This window comes from Rhinolophus sinicus, chromosome 3 (assembly GCF_057876585.1).
Source record: "Rhinolophus sinicus isolate RSI-liver-muscle chromosome 3, RSI-T2T, whole genome shotgun sequence".
In the NCBI taxonomy this organism is placed as follows: Eukaryota; Metazoa; Chordata; class Mammalia; order Chiroptera; family Rhinolophidae; genus Rhinolophus; species Rhinolophus sinicus.
This window is the reverse complement of record NC_142503.1, coordinates 123,892,345-123,907,810: the sequence shown is the minus strand read 5'-3', so window position 1 is coordinate 123,907,810 and position 15,466 is coordinate 123,892,345. Positions and strand designations below refer to the sequence as shown.

At 34.1% G+C, this 15,466-nt stretch overlaps 1 long non-coding RNA gene across 1 annotated transcript in view; it reads right to left on the bottom strand.

Moving 5' to 3' along the window:
• LOC141570618 (uncharacterized) overlaps window positions 1-15,466 on the bottom strand; it is a 424,578-nt gene that overhangs the window by 102,957 nt on the left and 306,155 nt on the right. The gene's annotated exons all lie outside the window — the stretch shown is intronic.

Genomic DNA, 15,466 nt, shown 5'->3' with positions numbered 1-15,466 from the left:
ATGTTTACATATATATCACTCATCTTACCAAATTCCATGAAAGAATACTTTTCTTACTATCCAGATAGCTGAGGGAATTCCTACCTCATTATTTTATATCTTAGGCCCTTGTTTGCTTTTATTTGGTACCTGTCTTCTCCACTAGAAGGTAAGTTTTATAATGGCAGTGACCTTGCTTGTCTTGTTCCCATTTTATTCTTGGTATCTGGATATGTTCCTGACATATAGTAGGTGTTAAGTAAACATTAGTTAAATGAATTCATGATGGGCAGTAATGTGATGACACTACCTTCTTATTCTGTGGGTACACCATGGATTTCAAATGACACATTTTTGAAGCACAAATTATCAAGCAGTCATTTATGTATGTGTGAAATTCATGTGGGGATAGAATTTTAATCAAGTGGTTTCAAATGAAGTATATAGTTCTTCTAGAAGCAATAGTCTTAGCCTTGACTTTTACTCAATAAAATACCAGTGGTTTTCACATAAATAGGTGCTCAAAAAGACTTATGTTTCATGATGGATGATAACGTAAGTAATCATGAAACTGTAAATAATTTCATTAAACTGATTCTTACATTTATTACAAATCATGTTTGGAGAAAGGTATAGTCATTGTTATATATGCAATTCAACTTGAGGATAAAGGACTAAAAGAAAAGTTTCTATTTTCCCTTAATAATAAGTATAGCACAATTACTTGCAACAGAGAATAAACATAAATATGCTGATATTTTTTACCTTCATATTTACCTGGAAGTAAAAATTTTGAGGGCCTAAGCTTTAAGTAAATGGATACAACTAAAACAGTAAACCCGCTCATGCAAAGAAGACTACAAGTCATGATAGGCAGTCAAGAAAGTGGAATTTCCAGAAAAAGAAGACACATGCATATTATTTCTGCCTGTCATAAAGACTATTTTAATGGTTCATGTATAACTGCAATAATATATGGTGGTTGGAGACCTTTCAGATGTTAGCATAACTTTATGATAAAAATATGCTTGAATTATTGTTCTTGGACTTAATTGAGATACTTTACTATGGCAGTGACAATTTACACATTTGTTTGTACCATCAACAGAATGTTAGGTTGATGTGAATTATTCCCCATTACTAAAGTCTTGCCTGCAGAGTTCTATCTGGTTACATGGGATTGTTCAGCAAGTTGTCAGAAAAACAAAACAAAAAAAAAGTTAAATTTAGTTATTTTATGCCCAATCCAAATGGATAAGTCAGATATTCTTAGCATTACTGGAAGTATTCCACAGTTTATCTTTTAAATACTTTGGAAAGAATGCACTAGTTTTTTCCAAAGCTCTTGGTGATATCTACTAGTTTTTCTTGTTTTTTTCCCCCAAATGTTCAGATGACAATGACATAAAAATAGACCCTAGAAATCCCATCAATTCCATATAATTCTAACAAAATAGTATAAAATGTTGCAGTTTTGTCTACATAGAAATTGAGGTAGTTAATTATAAAAAACTCACAATAAGATTACTAAAACAGAAATATTATGTATTTTTAAAATTACTCCATTCTTTGATAGGTCATTCTGAACTCAATTCTGGTGATGACTAAAAATCAGCAGTTATTCAAATCTTTTTCTAATAGAGCTTAAAAGATATCTAAACAATAACAAGAAGAAAATTTTACCAAATTTAAAAAACTGGATGAAAGTATAAGGGAGATTTCACTGGGGAAAAAAAAAAAGTGAAATTACCTCGAAGAGAATTCTGTAGTCTTTGTGTTTATTTAACTTGGCCACATCCCTGCTATAGGCTTCTTTGCTTTACAGACCCTTTCTCACACACTTTAAATTCTATGACACATCTGGAAACCTCTGGAGGATGATGTGATTTGTTTCTTAACATTTACACCGACACAGTACATTAAGTTAAATCAAAACAAAATGAAGGGAGAGAGAGGGAAGGGGGAAGGAGAAAGACATGGAAGAGAGGAAGGAGACAGGAGATGGGGGAGGAGAGGAAGAGAGAGAAAGGGAAAAGTTCCCATTGGTTTCTATTATACATAAGTTCCTAACAACACACTGAATAAAGTAATTCTGAAGTTTTATATACTTCAATATAACTATTTGTTCTCATTGAAGATAAGTTTCCTATTCAAAAATAATCTGAGACTTTTGTAAAATAACTGTACGGTGGAGTAGAACAACATCTTTAATAATATGTTGTGAAATTTGTTACCATGCGCAATTGATGAATAAATTACACAGAGACAGGAATGTTTCATAAATACAATATAGGCCTAATTATCCTTTAATCCATTTAACATGTTTATAGACAAGTTTGAAGAAGAGTTGAGTCAAAGGGGTCTTTGTAACATGAAATAAAATGCTTGTTGCTTTACCTAAGAACATTTCCCTTAGACTAAGTTCTAAGATTCAAGTTTAGTGTTATACTAAATTAATTTTTGAGCCATCATAATATGTGAAGCAATTAAAATAGGTAAAATCAATTTATGGAAAGAAATGATTATTCATAGTCTTAACTGGTTGAGGAGTTTTAATCCACTAACTACTTCCTATAGCAGAGTTCAGTGGGATAAAAGTCTATGGAATTATTTTCCAGGCAATCAAAATATGAGCAAACGATTCTATTCTCTAGAATCCACTTATATAAATTTTATCCTCTGCAGTTGAAACTTTCAACCAAACCATCTGTCAGGATAAGTAGGATAAGGTTTTAATTACTTACAGCAATGCAATTATACCATTAATGTTCAGCTAAAATTGAACCCATTCAATTTAATTAGCAATGCAGCTGTGAGTGGAAAGAGACAGTTCTTTCAGATAGCCAACACAAGGGGTTATAAAAGCTCTTTTTTCAGTTGCCAGCACTTTGTTCTGACATAATCCCTTATTCTACTTTATTATTCTTTGAGTGTGTGTGTGTGTGTGTGTGTCTGTGTATACACAGTGTATTACTATTCATATTACCTTTGCTAAAGGAGTATGTATGTGTGTGTAATTACATATATAATATGTATTATTCACATTTTCACCTATTTGTGGCCATGATTTTTTTATCTGCCCCACATAAGGCATGGAAATGGAATTAATTCAACTCACTGAGAAACAATTTTCCTTTCAATTAAAATTAATGTTTTAGTGAATACATCCTCATTATAGTAACTACACTAGTGATGGGGTAAGGGCATGAGGAAAAGATAAACATAAAATATATCTAATCATCTGAATATGCATATAATCTATTTGAGGAGTTGAGACATTCATGTATAGAGTAGTTAAATAAAAATTCAAGAAACACATTTGTAGACACAAAATAATTAAATAAAAACAATGTGTATTCTAATATGTTGAAGAGAAAATTAGTGTAGGCTTCAGAAGAATAAAGTTTAGACTTTTTCTACACTTCAAAAACTGGTTTTAATGGTAACTCTACTTATTATGTGCTCACTTTGTAATGGGTACAAAGATTGGATTATTATGTGGTACACATGAAACTAAAATAACGTTACATACCAATTTTACCTCAATAAAGAATTAAAAATGGTTTTAGATATTGGTAAGCATGTAAATGAGGAAAAAGGACCCTTCAGGTTGAGGCAGTGGTTGGTGGATGGCATGGAGACAGTGACAAAGGGTAATCCAGAGGGAAATCAGGAGCCAGGCCTTCCCAGATAGAAGTCTCCTGTCGGGAAGTAACGGTGGGCACCATGGATTGAATCCATTCAATGAGGATCCTGGAATGCATTCTAAGAAGAGCCATAATAAAATACGTTTCTGTAAAATAACCCAATTCCTGAAAGCGCAGCCACTAATTCTTATTTTTTGATCTTACTAACACTTACGTGTTCTAAATGGAAATATTTTTTAAATGTTAACACCATGAACATAAGGGAAGGGACTAACAGTTCAGATCTGTGAGGTTTCTACTGTCATGTAGCTCACAGTTGCTATAGCAATGTTTTCACAAGCAGAGCCATAAAAAAGAAAACTGGCATGTTTTGAGAATTGACCAGAATTGTTCCAACCTGAGACTGTGAAATAAATGAAGCAGCAGCATAGTGATGTGCTAAGACCATGGACTCCGGATGGGGCATGCCTGAGTTTCAATCCTATTCCTATGTAGCTGTGTCAACTGAGAGCTAGTTAATTAAGATCTCTCTTCTTTATCCTCCTCATCCACAAAATTAGGAACACAATAGTACCTGATAGGGTTGTTGAAAGAATTGAATAATATTTTAGGTAAAGCTCTTAGAATGGTGGTGGACATACAAAAGTATTGTATGTCAGCCATTATTATAAAAATCAATTTCACAAATAACATTTAACTAATAAGTAAATTCCCAAGTCATTCTAATAACCAAATAACCAGAGGATCTTCTAACTTGCATACGTCATGCTTCATGAGGATCATCCTCAGGATCTAATTCTATGAAGAAATATGTCAATTATACCTTAAATTCCACCACTAAATCCTATGTAATAAGTTGGATCAAGTTTTGAGAACTTGAAAATAAATTTATAATCCCATAAGTGCACACTTTCGGGGCAAAAAAACTAATTCTTTCAGGCATACTGTAAAAAGTCAAATGTCTTTACAGGCCATATACTTATAATAAATATGTGAAGCAGAAGGAATGTAAGCAATATGGAAAGGCAAGGGCTGTGACCAAATGATGAGTATGTCTCTACCAAAAGGTGATGGGATTTGGCTACACGAATTATATTTGTAGACTGTATTTGCTTATCAGACCAGCAGTTTGCAACCTCATTAGTGCAAACCTTCATCTCAAGAAGGAAGAGATTCCCTAGTATTTGGTTACCCATTGTTGCAAGCAACACCTTACCTAAACTTCCTTCAAGAAAGGAGGAATGCATTGACTTTTGTAATAGCCTTTCACTCTTTCATAAGGAAATAGAAACATTGTCAGTATCAAGGAAAAATCGTTTTCCTTTGTAACATTATTTTCCTCTGCTTTAGGAAAATGAAAAATGAGAAAACGTTCTTATAGCACCCATCTATGCAAATCTGATCATGATAAAGGAGGAATGCCCAACAAATGCTGAAGCTTTTATTTCTATATAACCCACCCACCACATATACTGAACATATTAATGTAAAAACAAACAAGGATTATGGAAATGTTCTTTGCTCAATTTCTCCAGTCATCATTCCATGATGAAATAAGCTATCTAGAAAAACCCACTAGCGATGACCTCATTGAAATGTTTCCTTTACAAACAATTGGATGAATTTTGAGTCAAGAGATTCAAAATTTTCTGGAATAATTAGTTGTTTATAGAAAAGGATTAAAAACAACCCAAAAGGGACTGAGTAAACTAGGAAACATTCATGCAATAGGGTATTTTGCAGCTATAAAAAGAAATAAGAAATATTTCTAATTACTGCTATGTAGATCCTTTAGGATATGTAAGTGAGAAATATCTAGTTGGCAGAAAATACGTTTAGTATGTTAAAGTAAGCTACTACTTATCTAAGAAAGTGTGGAGATAAATAAACATTAAAAAAAAGTTACCTACAGAGATGGGAACAAAGAGGTATAGGTGTAGGAGACAGGTATAAAAAGTGAACGTTCTGTTTAATTTTAACTTACATTGTAGATTTACATATGGAACCTACAAATGTCTACATATTTCATATTCATATATATATATATGACATTTATGTACACACATGCATACATACATCTATACACAAAATACATTAAAATTAAAGTGAAGCAAATCAACTTAATAGTATACAGAGTTGTTAGACAAATCACCCAGAGGAGTTGTGGTAAGATGGTGAAATATTTGAAGTTTAATAAAATTCAAATTCCATATATTTTTCAGTACTTATATCGCTAGTGTCGGTAATGATATTGTATTGTGACAATGAATGCTGTTAATGTCATTAGAAACAAAGATTTCCAGATATGGGAAAAGAAAATTGAAAAAAGCAAGGAAATTAAGCTAAATCTCTGTAAATGTACGTTAGAATTGAAAATATCTGTAGGAACTCATGACACATTTTCTTTCAAAAAATACAGATTTCTTATTGCTGTCCAGTCAAAAGGTCAAGAAATCATAAATCCACCAGCAAAGATCATCTCTGTTGCCAGGGTTGTGGTCTCTAAATACCATTCTCCATTAAAATGAACAAGGGCTTCTTGGAGGAAAAGGCTGACACCCCTCTCTGTGGCAGGAATTTCTAATACAAGCTTGGACTCTGTTTTTATACCAGAAGTTATGAGACTGCTACTTTTATGGTGAATGGGGCTTTTGATATAACTTAAGGAGCTTCCACAGGACAAAATTAGAACATTTTGAGCACCATTAAAGACATAGATACAATGAATTAACGTATGTCTCTATGTAAAATATATGCATTTATAATGATAGTTTCAAATATTAATAAATCAATACATTTTAAAACTGGTAAAAATGATAAATTGGAAAAATCAACACTAAAATGTCCTCCCTGCTTTTGAAATTTTTCTTAGTTGGAAAAGTTAAAGCAATTTTTGGCTATGAAAAAGAAAAAAACCTTGTTACAAATTATAATAGTTGACCCACCAAACTATATTTTGCTCAAAAGCTACCATATCTGACACCTCTCTGGGAAATATTCAGAAATATGAAAGATAAAGACAGATATAGAAAACTTGATAGAAAATACCTAGCAACCTGCCTAACCCCCATCATGATATATTATTAGAGGAAAGTAGTATTAAATTTTTTTTAAAGTTTGAGGAAATGTTAATACTTTTTACACAGAGAGAGCTAAGGTACATTTGAAGTACATGTCAAACATTTGTATTAAAACCCAGTTGATCTACTGAGTTCCATTTTTAGAAATCATGAAGTAATTTTATCTTGCATAAAGATTATTTTACTAGCTTAAGAGAAAATTTGTCAGTATCGCCCTACTTCCCTGTTTTATTATCCTTGGAGAAACATTGTAAAATGGGTATAGGTGTTGCCATTAGATGATCTGGCATAGAATGTAGTTTAATAACTTAGATGTGTTTCCCTTTACTGTATAGTGAGTATAACAATTCCTGGTTAGAAAGGGTTGTTCATAATGAAATGATGTAGATTCAGCCTTTCCCTCAGTGATGGGCACCCAAAAGATGATCCCTGGGAATTCCCTTCCCCAAGATACATGCTCACTGTTTAGAAAGAGGTTTGAAGAGTAACAGTTAGCAGTCGGTTTGCAGGTAATTCTTAACTTGCAATGAATTGAAATAATTCAATTATCTAATGTTAACTATATTTCAAGCCTCCTGCATTCTGAACCAATATGTGTTGGAAAATGGAAATTGAGGGTAAAGGACACACGAGAACTCCATTTTAGTTTGAGAGTGTGCCAGCCTTTCCTTTGCTGCCCTTTTATTTGTTATTTGCACATCTGGTGCCATTGACATTTATAAAGTGACCTCTTCTTCCCTTTTTCCCATATATACACACTCAGCGCAGGGTGCTGAACAATCATACATGCAGTGAACACAGTATTTCATGGTTAATGTACCATTCTTTATGAGAATATGCTAGCATAATGATAGAGGGCTGAAGCAATGTAATCTATAATTAATACAAAGTGAACTGTCATGTAGGGGAAAATGGGTCTTTCTGCAAAAGTATAAGTGCAGTCATGGAAACGGCTATAGCTCCTTGATTGTAATTATTCAACCTCACTAGGGGTCTGCAGCAAGCTATTAAAGAGCTAGTGGTCCCTCGTGGAGTAGTCTCCTATCCAATTAAACTTGCACAAGTCTATTCAGGAGGCACACTTCAGGTTGTCAAGACGTTGTGGGAACACCACTGTGTTCCATTACATAGTGTCAAGCACCTGCATTTCTAGTAGAACATAATGCTTTTGGTTACCTTTTGCATATAGAATTTGATCAGAAAATTTTCTTTATCTGATTTCAACCATTTGAACCTCTAGACAAATAAAACATCTGTAACTGGCACAGATAAAGGTCTTCAGTTTCTGATACTTAACGAGTCTGTACTAATTTAGCAGTTTCTCTCCTGTACAAAAGAAAACCCTATGCAGAAGTAAGTGAGAAACAAAGAAATATTATATGTTTAGGGTGATTGGCAAAATAAATGCAGTGTAAGCTAAACCAATAAACAAGTTATTTCACCAGATATCTAAAAGTTTGTACAGCCATATTTGATACAAATTTCGAAATCTCGGAAAAATACACAATAAAAATGCCAAAACATTTTATGATTTCATGATCTCATGACTTCCATCAAAACTACTGCAATATCTACTGCAAATTGCAAAATAAAAATGGGCTGAACTATCAATATGAGAAATGAAAATGTTTTTGAGGAACTCAGATGCAGCATGATACACTGGAAAGGAATTTTGATTGACAAGTAGATTACTCATATATATTTTTATTTATATTAAATCACCCATCATGATGATCAGATATTTCTTGTACACAATTTAAAATTTTCTCAACCTTACCTCATACTCCAAACTGTGGTTTTTCAGTCACCAAATATGCACAGGTTTTAACGAGTTTCTGACTGCTAAATCAAATCTATGTTTCACTCTGCCTGAGCCTCCTACTTTTCATATTGCTCGTGGGAATCTCTCTGACTCACTGGCATGAGACACCAGTAGGAAAATATTTGGCACTGTGACATGCATTATATAAGTATGAGGAAGTTAAATTCTTGGGCCACATTTAACCACTGAGGTATAAAGGCCAGTGGATAATACTGGTCCCATTTGACTCTAAGTAGAGTTAGGCTCAAGAATCAGCCATCTATTGTAGTGGCTCACTAGGATCAACCTTAATATTTTTGCTCCCCAATCCTCACTTCTCCTCCCTGGAATCACCTTCCAAATAAACTAGCCTCACACCAGCCTCTTTCTCTGGCATTGTTTTCTGGGGAAACTAGGCTAAGACATTATGGTTCCCAGCTACACTATTTACTAATTCAATAACCCTGTATAAATACCTTAACATTGCTATGCCACCACTTTCTAATCTGTTAACCGAGGTACTTAGTCAAGAAGAGCCTTTAAAACCCAAAACCATGACTTTATGAAAAAGCAGCAGACAAATATGAAAATGCGTCATTTCAATTAACAGACTTTAGGGAAGGAAGGATGAAGCTTCATACCTTTTGCTGCTTATCAAATTTTACTTTTCGTTTGGTTTGTTTCATTTTGTTTTAACACTAGGAAGTAAACGGCTAGTCCGTTACTAATACGGTTTGTTCAGAGGTACATGCAAACTATGTGCAGTTACCAGTCATACACAGAGAATTAGGTCTGCTCCCGAAAGTCCATAACAATCTGAAAACTGCACAACCCTTGCTCCATGGTGTGGATACCCCTTTGGAGAAAGTCAGAGTGCTCTTTCATCACTCCCCTCCACACCACCATTACTATGACCATTAGGAGACTAACGATCTTTGGTAGAGAAAACAGAAAGGAACTGTAGGGGGTTAGTTTGGTTTGTTTGTTTTAATGTACCTCACTGGGTCCATGTCAGAAAACCAGGCGATATGAATATGAGTAGACACTAGAAACTGTGGAAAAAGGTAAGATCATTTCATTTCTATTTTACTTTTTAAAGACAAAAATAAGTTCAAAACAAATTGAACAAAGACTGTTTATTCATAAACTTGCAGCAAGGAAATCTTTCAGCCATCAGTTGCATTTCAGCAAGGGGTGTTAGAAAAGAGTAAATGTCTTAAAGTAAAAAGAGGAAAGCCAAGTTCTGGCACGCATTCTATCAAGGAGGGACTTTCACTTTTGGAAGTGGGGGAGACTTGCTAATTGGTCTTCAAGTACATTGGTCAGTCTGGTTGGTTGTATTGGGACTATCAAGCAGTTTTGGGATTTTTTTTAAAAGGAAGAATTATTCAGTATTAGAAGTATAGGGTTTTCTGTGGGCTAGTAATTTCGTAGAAAACATGGGGGCAGATGGAGTCTTCCTTTGCAGGCAAACTGTCCTTATGAGGGGAAGGGTATGGTTACCATGACAGTTTGTCAAATTTTACTAGCCATTCAAAAAAATAAATAACAAATTCTAAAAATGTCCGATGGCATAAGCAAATGTTAACAATAAATGTTTGTTACATAGATATTGTATATAATAGATATTGTGTATAATGTATACGTTATATAGTGTGTAGCATAACAGATAGATATATAGACAGGTCCCAGATAGTTACTAAACCTCCCAAAGCTTTAGTTTTATCACTTGTAAAATACGCTAACATCCACTTCACAGGGTCATTTCAAGTGTTTATGCAAAATAGCAGAAAAGTGCTTATCACATACTGCATAGCATATATATTTGCCTACCTCTGTCATACCCAGTAGGATGTTTAAAGTTAACACAAAACGTGTCACAGTAATTCTGGGTGATGAAATCATCCCTTTGCCCCCAATCTTTCCAGTTTTAAAGGTGAAAGTCCTACATCACATGAACTTCCTTAGTCAGGGGCAAATCAGGATTGTTAGTCACCTTAAAAAGTTCATAAAGGTAAAATTTATTTTCAGCTCTAAGAATGAATAATCCCTTCCCAATAAAGATAACTTTAAAACCATAATCCAGATTACTGTAATCATATAATGAAGTTTTCTGACCCCCAAAACATTCCCACCACTAAAAGAACAGAATTGCCAAGAGCTAGAACTCATAGGTTAGAGTCAGAGCTACCCAATTATGTATCCTGTTTTGGTTGGCAAACAAAACTAATTCTTTGGAATCAGAATTAAAGGTGCGAATGAGGGCAGGATATATACACATTGAGATTGGATTACTTTGAGCCTTAACAAAAAGAGATACTGAAGAGAACACAAATAGGACGTCCAGAACACCATTTCCTAACATACTGGTGATGAGCGTTATTAATTCCTTATGTGGGTATACAAGAACTAGTTTGACACCTCCATGCTTCTTATATTATATATGTACATGGCATGCATATACAATATATACTAGATGTGTATAATAAAATGGTCTGTATGTTTTGGGTATTTTTTAATCCTCAACAAATTATTCCCACGTTTTACTATTCATTGTAGCCCCAATGTGTAACTGACAATAGGTGCAGTATAAATATATTCAGTTGAAAAGAGAAATGAATAAGTTGGTTGTCTAAATAGATTCCCTACCAAACAAATCCCTTTAGGCATGGTTTGTACTTGTATCAGGTCACAATCCTTTAGCCCAAAGAAGGGAAAAAAACGTTTTTTATTTATAGAGGATTGTTTTTGTTCTGTATGCTATATACATCACTATATTTATATACACTCATGTTGTACTATATTGGTAACTGAAATAATCAATGAATTATTAGCACTGGATTATTAGCATTATAACCCTATTTTTCATGGTAATTATAATTGCTAATGTTTACTGAATTCTAACCCTGTGCTAAGGTATTTGATACATTATTTTCATTTATTTATCTCATGTAATCCCAAAACAAACCTATGAGGTAGTATTTCAACTGGCTATATTTTCAGAAGAGAAAAATTAGTCTTAGAAAGATATAGTAATTTACTCTAAGTCAAACAGTCAACCTGGGAGTCAAACCAAATCTGTCTTACTCTGATATCAAATAGAATAAATAGTTAGAAAATTATTAAAGCAAATGTTTAGAAAAGAATATTCAATTATGAACACAGTGTTACTTTTCCTATACTCTGAGAACAAAAATAAAATATCAAAGATCTCCAGTTAAGTGCTTCAGTATTTTCCAAGGAAATAAATTTCTGAGGAAACTTCTTAGAGTACCTATTCAATAGGCTATAGACAATTTCAGGGTCTATTTATGAAGTTATTCATTCTGTTACTTGCTACAGTTCCAAGAGGTTTGCTCTAAATGAATTAAGAAGAGAGACCAACATCAAAAGGACTCTCCCTTTAAGGAATTTCTAACACAGGCCTCATTTGAGCAGACTCTTGAGACCAAGTGAGAGGCCTAGTCATCAAAACGCACTATTCCTTTACCAAGATGTTTCTTTTGATTTGCTGTACAAATACCTGGCATTTGCAAACAGAAAAAAAAAAAAAATCTTTCGTTGTTTCAAATCATTTTGTATAAATTATTTTGAAAATTCCACTGCCAGAGTTGTTATTTCACTTTTCTCTCTAACTCTTTCAGAGGTCTATGCCTTTGAAAATCAGAATAAGAATTGCTTAACAGTTTATGGATTTTCTTTGAAGGGTAGCATCACCACATTTTTTAGGAACAGTCTTATCTAATTCCAGCTGACCTTGTGGTGTGTGGATCGACTTAAATCGAGGATGGGCAAACAGAAAAGAATCCCTGCTCACAGCATAGTTCCTGCACTATTGACACCTGTCTCACCTTGTGCTGCCCGAGTTCACACAGATTTCAGAATATTTTACTCACAGAATTTCTCTCTTGATAGTTGTAGAATCCGAGAGCAAGAAAGCAAAAAGAAGAAAATGGACAAGATTTTTGAAAACAGAGATTGGAATTGTTATTCGGGGGGAGGGAAGATAAGGAGAGTGATAGCCTTCCCCCCTGTAAGAGAATCTGAACTATTTTATCTCCTCCTCAAAAGTACGACAACAACCAACATCAAGAATTTAAAATGCTAAGTTTAAAGGGGCATACATCCTGCAACCATAATATACTTCTCACTAAATTTTAATCAGCACGGGGATATAGATTGTTCAAGGCTGTTTCTATGTTCTAATACCAGGTCTAGAAATACCAACTACACTATATCATTAGTTGTGAATCTTGTGTTCCCTTATTGATTCCGAATAAGCTCTTAAGGCTATTAACAGACCTAGTGTTCCATCAGTAAAAATATCAATAAAAATTATGCTCTCAGAGTTGCCCCTAAGAATTTTACTCCTGACAACTGAACTAACACAAAAGATTAGCTTGTCAAATCAGTCTCCCATTGCCCAGTATCAAGATTTATGAATAATTTAAAGAATATAGGCATTCAAGAGGCCTGGGTAAAGTAAGGAGAGGTCTGGGACCTCTCCTAAGAATGTGTAGCTCCCACATTCTTTCTTGGGGCACCAGGAATGCTCTCCCTGACCCAAGATAATAGACAAGTTCTTTAAAAGAGATACCTGAGTTCCCCTCAGACAGCAGAGAGCACTGAAGTCATGAAATGTTACCATTTTATACCCCAGAGAATTGTATGAGAGCCATGTCACATAAATCCCTAGATTGCTGGTGTGTTTTATCATGAGCAATCCTAAACCTAGGACATTCTACTCAAAGCAGTAAATGCAGAAGGACTCCTCTCCTTGCGAATTTTATTAGTCTATTTGCCCAGAGACCTACCTATTATATTCACCAGAATAAACCTAGCCATCTGCCTATTTTTCCCCCAAACCCTACCCAGCAATTGAAGAATAAATGAATCATGGGTCACCTTTTAACTTCTTTCTCTAGTAATTGATCTTGGAGAAACTCATTGACAACTCATCAAGACGATAAGGATTCACTGGCCCAGTGGCTCAGTGGACCTTTTTGTCACAGACTCTATCGCCACGAATAGAAAATGCTCCTTCCCTGTGTGGAATCTCTGCTGACACTTGGGTTTGTGAATAAAGAAAAGTGACGGTCTACATTCTGTTTTATGAATTTTCTAGAAAATATATCCTATTGACCTTATTAAAAAGAGCTAATTCCTGTGTACTATGAGCAGCTACATCAGAATTGAATTCCTAGAAGGCAATCTCACTGGCTATATTTAACTCATCTTGTAAGGTGACATAAATCAGAATACAAGGTTTCTGATTGTATCTGTTAAGCATATGAACATTTGCTGATGGTGCACCTCACATCTCAGTTTATCATGTTCTAACCCTAGAAAAAGCTAGTTTTAGGTAGCGATCAACCCACTCATCATTCTAGAAAGTAGCCATTTTAAAACCTGCTCGTCACCAATGTGAAGGTTAATTTCCATATCATTGATACTTGATAATATATTAATACTGCCTATTGCTATCCACACTTTTTAACAGGATACAAATTCAAATAACCTTTATTTAGTTCCCAATATATGCTAAGACTTTGCCACAAATGCTTTGTATATAGTTAAGTCCTATTCTTATTTATGCCAAATTGAAGCTGCATTTAAAGAGCATACCACTTAAAATTCTGACTGATTAAGTCTGGAGTAGGTTACCTGTAATTATTCCTCAGGTAATACTGTTGATCCAGCAGGTTACTGAACCACTGCTTTCATATACGTAAGTGTGCCAAGATTTTTTTCTAAATAGCAATAAATGCCACAAGACAACCACTAGGAGGGAGTTCTCCTACCTCACTTGTTTCATTCTATGAGTAATTTCCCAAAACAATGCTACTCCTTTCATTTTTGCAGAAGTGCAAACAATCTCCTAGTCAATTCATTAATTTCATATAGCAACAAATCCATGGTTTTCTAGTGGATAGAATTAATCTAACAGATCCAGAGCATGAGAAGATTTTGTCTTTCTCCTCCCTTTTTGGCAACAAGACCAGTGGTCACAGCAACCTGGCTGTGAGTTTCTCTTCCATAGACAGACATTTCACCCTTAGAAGATTGTTTCAAGGTCACAACTGGAAAAGTGTTGTCAAGCCAATTTTGACCCTATGTTGCATTCTCTAAATTTGTCTTTATGGGTCATGAACTGATATTTTGTTTTTGATATCACAAGTATATGTCTTATTTTTCAATTGGGTCAGAACTCATGTAAGAAAGAGAGGTGCTATATATAGGATCCCTTCAAAACTCTAACAATAAATATAAATTACGATTCAAGTTGAAATACAAAAGTAAGCATAAAGAAATTGAATATATTATTCTGTAAATGTAAAATCCTAGAAGTGTTCAGGGTAAATATTTTCTTTTTATTTTAATAAATTCCAGTGGAATGGAAATATACATTTGAATATCTAAATTGATAAAAATCATGAAATAAATGCAAGGAGAATGTTGTGTGTGAGAGTGGAACAAGAGCTAGTCAAAATGTCTACAGTTATACACACTTGCTCTGTTTGATCATGTATCATCCCTCAGAATTTCCAAAGCATATCCTGTTATGGACTATACAAATTTATCTGTAAAAGCCTAGATAGTCCTTGCATCAGCTGTACTATAAAAACCTGTGACATGACAATACATATGAAATATTTTATTCTTCTGTATGAATAATCATCCTCCATATTTGTTGTTTTCTGAATATTTAAAAAGAAATGCATTCAAATTGCATTATGAGTAACTGAATTTATATCTAAGGAAGAATTAACTGTACACACAATCTATCACCGGAGTAGTAGATATTCAGGTGTTCCATTTTCTGCCAACCCTATTCTAAATGCGCTTCTCTTTCTGAGGTCATCGTGGATTTCTCATTTTCCTCAAGTTTTCAATCATAATAAGTCTTATCGACTGTACCTCTGCAAATGTCTCTCTCAACCAATGCAATAGCTTATCTA